Source organism: Diorhabda carinulata, chromosome Y (assembly GCF_026250575.1).
Source record: "Diorhabda carinulata isolate Delta chromosome Y, icDioCari1.1, whole genome shotgun sequence".
Classification (NCBI taxonomy): domain Eukaryota; kingdom Metazoa; phylum Arthropoda; class Insecta; order Coleoptera; family Chrysomelidae; genus Diorhabda; species Diorhabda carinulata.
The window spans coordinates 5,605,114-5,612,684 of NC_079473.1; positions in this window are offsets into that span (position 1 = coordinate 5,605,114).

Genomic DNA, 7,571 nt, shown 5'->3' on the forward strand with positions numbered 1-7,571 from the left:
AAATTTGAAAAAGTCATCAACTATCACAAAAATGTGCTGATAATTTTTTTGTTCACTTCATTGGTCCTATTTGGTCGACGTAATACGTCTCTAGCGGACCTTCTAGTTTTTGTATAGGATGAAGCATTCATTCTTTCTTTCCTTCCTTTTTATTCCATAATATACAAGGTATACAGTTATTTTTAATCGTTTCTATTTTGTCTTTTAGTCTTGGTATGTAAAATTCCTTGTTTACTACTCCTTGTGTTTTTTTCTTTCAAAAATTTCCTATCTCGTGGACTTTTATTATTATTTTTTAAGTCTGCATGTTCTTTGGAATGACAAGTAATTTTAATCCATTATCGTATTTTTACAATATATCATGCTCTAAATAAAAATCTTCATACTCTTCGGTAGTCAAAATCCTTTTTATCGTCATCTGCCTACATCGTCTATACTCAATTTCATACTGAAATTCTTCTAGGGCCCATCGTGCAATTCCTGTTGTAAGGTCCCTTTTCTCCATGGTTTTTATGAATGCATTACAGTCTGTAACTATTTTAAATTTCGTTCCTAGCAAGTAGATTCGGAATTTCTTCACACTTTTAATAATGGCGAGTATTTCGAGCTCATAGCTTGTATACTTCATCTCTGCAGGGGTCGTCTTTCTACTCATGTAGTATATCCGGTGAAGCTTCGAATCGTCACTAGATCGCTGCTAAAAGAATGCTCAATAACTATGTATATTTGCATAGGTGTGTAGTTATGATTGGGACTTGTTTGTCACTTACTATGTATCCTAAAAATTTTACCTCGGTTTTCAACAGTTGACACTTTTTCTTTTTCATTTCTAGTCCATATTCTGCAGCTGTCTCTATCCCCTCTTCTTCGTTCGCACTCAAGATGATAACATGTAGTATATAACGTACATTCCTGCAGTCAACTCCCTGAAGACATGAGCGATGAATCGTTGGAAAACTACTTGACTACTACTTCCAAATGGACATTTCATAAACTCGTACTGACCAATCGGCGTTACAAAAGAAGTATATTTTGTGCTCTTGCTTCAACAGGTACATGAAAAAATCCATTTTTCAAATCAAGGGTGCTGAATATCCTTGCTCTCTGTAAGCTGTCTAGGACATCTTCAATAAGGGGAAGTGGAAATCTATCGCGTATTATATTTTTGTTTAATTTTCGATAATCGCAACAAATTCTGGTTCGGCCATCTCCTCGGTTCGCCGTCATAAGAAAAACAAATGTAAAACTTTTATAACTTTGAGTTTTGCCTGCGTAATGTTGTGACCAATTCTATCTACAGAACTTAACGTTGTCATGATTAAATTAAAAGATTTATTCTATGCAAAATATATACATTTTGAAAAAAAAATAGAAGAAAATAACTCTTTGTCTTTCGTTTATTAAAACTTAATCCTCTACCTTTCTACTCAGAAGACAAATATGTCGTTTTTACAGCAAAAGAAAAAACAAAATTATCATCTGGACTTGGAATAATAAAAGGAATATGAACAGTGTAGTCTTCTTTAAATTAGCAGGTTTGTCGTAACACTTTATTTTACAATGTTCTGCTATTGCGTACAGCTCTAATGATCAATTTAACAACGGAAAGTATATTAGAAGAGCAATCACAAATTGAATGTAGTGGAAAAGCCAGTCCTTCATCAAGTGGTTTTGAGGATAAATTTGCGAATGAAGAGGTAAGATGAAAATACCAATTTTAAATATAGTAATTTTTAAATTTGTCTGTAGGAAAATGTTGCATCTGGTGATCTGATAGAAAAAACCAATCGCAATCAAGCAGAATATAAGGATACAGAAAAAAATTAAAAAGTAGCAGAATAAATAATAAATGAAATTAGTGATTCTAGAACTACTGAGAATATTGACAATACTCCATCTATTAGTATAACAATCAATAATATGAGTAGTTCAATTGATTCTCCGCTAAATTGGACATTGATCGCTGATTCCTCACAATTGTAACCAGATTTTGTGAAATTAGGATAAAACAATTGGATTATTTATGGAAACTCTAGTTCGAAATACACTTTGATTAGATAATGTTCGCCAAAAGCTCCGGGATTAGAATGTTCTATGACTTTGTTCAATAACCGTCGATCAGATCCGGGTATTTAAATTTCCATAGATAGTGAATATTCATATCATTATATTTGTAATTTGGATTGTAAATAAAGTGAATTCGACTTATATTTTGGATTGATTGATGTCTTATACCTAGTTATTTTCAAACTAAAACTATTTAGATAATGTTTCTGTTTGCCATTGAATACGAGAATTATTCAGAAAATGGGAAAGTTATGAAATTAAGAAAAGTTACTTCACACACTGACGCTAAATATCCATAGGCTTCTTCAAGATTTTTGCCAACAAAAACCGTTTCGCAGATTGTACCTCAATTAAGCTTATTCCAATTATTAAATGATGGTTTCATGTTGTGTCCAAAACGTATCATATAGAACATGAAATTATAGATGCAACTGGGAGTTGTTTCGTCCAAGGAAATTTTATAGTAAATCTAGCTTCAGAATTCGCGCTGAAGTAAATCGAATCGAAAAAAGTCTAGAGTTTTTCACAATAATGGCAGATGAAAATGAGTGGAATAATTAAGAAAGTCCAAACCGGAATTTCCAAGATGTAACTTCTTGCAGTATACAGCAACTTTCCATATCTCCGATTGAATTGAGCCAGGTAAATTTAGTTTTCAAAGACACTGTGTAAAACAAGGTGTATAGAAATGCTCGAAGCAGTGTTGACCTTAATGAAACAACTTCCTGCATTCCCCGCTCTTCTAGAAGCTCTTGATAGTTCAACGGAAGGTAGAGGAAGTAATGAATGTGCTTTCCTGCACTCTATTCTGTCGTAAGAGTTCTCATTCGGTGTCTTAGTTCTGTCTGAGAAACTTGGAATAACTTTACCTTCAATTCCAAGCAGAGTACATAGATATGCACATAGCTTCTTAACTCAGATACAGAGAATTCAGGAAAAACGAGTCAACAGTTGTTCATACTTTTATCCGTTACATCCACAACTTTTCTTGAAATAGGTGTTCAGTAGAAATTGAAAATCAAGTACTCGTCTGCTCCCGATTTTTCCAGGTTGGTTTTCACATTTTCCCAGTCAAAATTTGGTCAATTTACTATCACTCTTCTATTATGATGAATATTAATTTTAGAAAATACAAGAATCAAATTTGTTTAGTTTAAGTAATTCTTCGCTCACTGCTGTTTTTCTTTTCTATACTTTTTACGATACACAACAATATTCTAAAAAAATGTTGAGAATCTTTGATTTATGCATCGAAATTACGCGAAAAAAAATTGCTATTTTCAAGTTGTTTTATTGGAATTTATTGAAATTGATAGACTTGAGACATAAGAAAAATTATCGGCTTGATAGTTGAATAATAAATTAAGTCATATTTTTGAAATTTTTGTGCCAAATGGAATTGGGCATCAAATTGACGGAAAGGGGCATAAAAATGATTTATTATTGAAATTTATTTAAATTTAAAAAATAGGATTTTTTCAACAAACTTTATTGAGAAAATTAACAAATTTTTACAAAAATTAGAACGGAAATTTGAATTCCGATAGAAAATTTTTTTAAAAATCACGACACCGCCACTCAAAAGTATTTTTCTGCTATTCTTCTTATACTTCGTCCTCCTTCTCTTCTTCTACTTCTTGCTTCTCCTCTTCTTCTTCGTAGTCTTCGTTTGATTGGATTGCACAGTGACAAATTGACAAGTGTAAAAGAAGCATTAAGAAAACGAATGGTAATACCAATACTGACAACTCCACATCAGATAATACTTCGAATGGCTAATCAAGATGCTAATAGAAAACAAAATGGGGAAGTGAATCGAATAATAGAGGCAAATATTTAAATACAATAAATATATGTAAAAACTTATTGTATAAAGTACAAATCAGCTAAGAAAAGGCCAGACGCGTCATAACTGACAAAGTCCGCAATAATTTCCTTCTCTCTTAGGCCCATTCCATTTATGTGACACTGGCGTTTTTTTACGATTGTTCGGTATTTTTCATATAGAAATGCAAGTGCTAAATAGACGCAACGCTGCACGAATGCCGCATGGTCCAAATCAGAATTCGAAGGTAAGTCGTCGCGTAACCATGGATCTATGGAGTGTAGAGAAGGAGGAACATCTCTGGGTTAAAAAATGTGAGCTGATTTTTGATGGGAAAATAGGTGGCGCTGATTATAGAGGGTATTCGCTTGAAAAACAGAATCTCGTTAAATTAACTTTATTATTTAGCTATTTATTTGGTTTAGATAATACATATATTCTAATATGAAAAAAAAGTAGAATCATGTAACAATAATGAAATAGTATAAAAAAAACATTTTGGTTGATTAAAATAAAATATTGAATTTTATCCGTAACTAATATAATAATTATAGCGATATAATTAGATCAATAAAAATAATAGAATAATAAAAAAAATATTTCGGTTCATAAAAATAAAATATTGAACTTCATTAGCAACTAATATAATAGTTATAGTCATATAAAAATATCAATTTTGAATGAATTTTGCTTTCTAAGAGATTCAAACATGACTTACCTTTGGTATTCCAAAGAGACTTGCTTGTTTTATATTTTGAGATGAACGAATACCACAATCTTTTAAAGAACCACTTATACATCCAGAAATACAACAAGTTTTCACCATGATTTTTTTACTATTTATTTAATATTTTTAAACGTTGTTTAATTCTTTTCACCACCTACATAATATTCTGTTTTCGTTAGTTTATAGAATCTGAAGCTAGTTTCAGATATAGTAAGTGTTTAACTTCAGATCTCAATCTCATAGTACAATCAGCGCCACGTATTATCCCTACAGAATTCAGACCATATTTTAAACGTACCGTCCATAAGAGATGTTACTCCTTCTCTACACTCCATACATGGATCTATTACCATCCCGAGCCTCTCTTCGATATTGCCAAGCCTTTACTTAGGAAGGAAAGTACGGTAATATTATAAATAATTTGCGCTTATGGTCAGATGCATAACCGAACGAACATCGGACATTCAGCATTTAGTATTATTCGTTGTTCAGTAGATAGTGTGATTTATTGTGTTCGGTGTTATTTTTTAGTCTGTGCCATAGTTTATTCTACAGATAGCGCTGTTTTTGAACATTAGGGACAAAATCGTTTTAATAATGTCCGCAAAAAAAGTTGGAAAGCAAGGTCTTGGTTGGATATCTTGATTGAAAATGTTTTAAAGTGGACTGTATACAATGTGAGAAGCACAATAAAACGATTTGTTTCGATTTTCACTTTATTGTACAAATGCTTTGTGTGCCTGAACAAAAAACGCTGTTGGCCTCGTGGCTCCTTGATGATTGATGTCTTTCTTCTTCTGCGCAAGCCCGGTTACTCTAGGTAGGCGCATGTGCCAAGTTCAGTAGCGCACACATAATTTAAATATATACATTAAATGGTTAAACATACCGGCCTCCTTGAAAGGCTCGACTTTCAAACGACAAATAATATAAAAAATTATGAAATTTATATGTGTTTTCAAACAACTTAAAAGTAAAATGTCAAAATAAATGTCAATCACTAAGAAACACTTTTTAAACGTCTATGGGTAGGACGCAAATTTCTGACACCGCCCTCCTCGGGATTCCATTCTTCGCACGGAGGGTAACTACTCTAGTGATGCCATCGCTGCCTGGATGCAGCTTAACAATGCGAGCTAAAGCCCAATACAATGGCGGCGAATTCTTATCCTTCAATAAGGCGAGAGCTCCTATATTGAGAAGTTCTTTACTTGCAGTTTTCCACTTTACACGTTGCTGCAAAGTTGAGACGTATTCGGAAGACCAACGTCGCCAATAATGATGATACATTTGCTGCAGTGCATGATACGTTGATAGCCTGTTAACTGGTATTTGCTGAACGTTTGATTGAGGTATGGCCTTCAACACGTCGCCAATTAAAAAGTGACTGGGAGTTAAAGGACAAACGTCGTTGGGATCATCGGTTAATGGGATGAGAGGTCTAGAATTAAGAGTGGCCTCCACCTGAATGCATAGGGTGGTAAAATCTTCCAAAGACAAGCAGTTTAGACCTATCACTCTTTTTAGATGATATTTGGCCGATTTCACAGCCGATTCCCACAAACCACCCATATGCGGGATGTTCGCAGGGTTAAAATGCCACCGAATTCCTTGTGTGTCACAAAATGTAGAAAATGAATTGTATTGTTCTAATGTTTTTAGGAACGATCGCAAATCATTGTTTGCTCCAACGAAACATCCCCCATTGTCAGAATATATATCACTGCATAGACCGCGCCGTGAAACAAATCTTTTGAGGACGTTTAGAAACGAATTTGCAGTTAAATCAGTTGCTACCTCTAAATGCACAGCCTTGGTAGTCATGCAAATAAAAATACACAAATATGCCTTTATAAATTTTCTATTTCTGTGCTTAACTTCCTTGACCGAAAATGGCCCCGCGTAATCGATGCCACTGCTTAAAAACGGTCTAGCTTGTGCGAAGCGTACGCTAGGTAAGTTTCCCATTTTTTCATTGTAAGAGCGAGGCTTTACTCGAAAGCAAGTTATACATTGATGTAAAATCTTTTTGACAATTCGTTTACCCCGCAATGGCCAAAAGTTGTTTCTGAAAGAGGCCAAAGTTGCTTGAGCACCAGCGTGTAATAATAATGTATGCTCTCTTTCGATTAGAAGGCGCGTGACGTGACCATTACGAGGTATGACGTAAGGGAATTTTTTGTCAAATGAAAAGTTTGAATTGACAATTCTCCCCCTACCCGCAATAAATGATCGCTATCTAAAAATGGGTTTAAAGTTAACAATTTTGAATGAGCGTTTAGCGGTTTATTTTTAATTAAACATTTTATTTCTTCCGCAAAATGCACTGATTGCGTTGCCCTTATAATACTTTGTTTTGCCAGTTTTAATTCGTGCACTGTGAGTTTTGTACCGTATATTCTATCATGTTTTGCACGTAATGTGTTACCTTTAAATCGTAAAATCCACGCTATGACTCTGTTTAATTTGTCGAAATTAGAATATCTCTCGAATATCGTACTATCAGCTATAATTACATTTTGTGTTAACGCGGAATTTTTTACCTCTGGTAATTCATTGAGTGGTAAAAAATTATTATTCGTGACCGGTTGATTAGGATTGCTTAGAAAGAATGGCCCGTTCCACCACATGTCGCATTCGAGCAGCTGACTGGGTAGTGATCCTCTCGAGATGATGTCAGCCGCGTTATGTTCGGATTTTACATGTTGCCAATTTTCGATTTTGGATTTTCCTTGTATGTCCGCTACGCGGTTTGCTACAAATGTTTTTAAAAGTGCGGGTTCCGTATTTAACCACGATAAAACGATGGTTGAATCAGTATAATAAAAAATGTTAGATATACGACAAGTAAAAGCCTCCATGAGCTTAGCTGTCAGATTCGTTGCTAATAAAGCTGCGTTTAGCTCCAAGCGTGGCAACGTGACAACCTTTAAAGGTGCTACTCTTGATTTA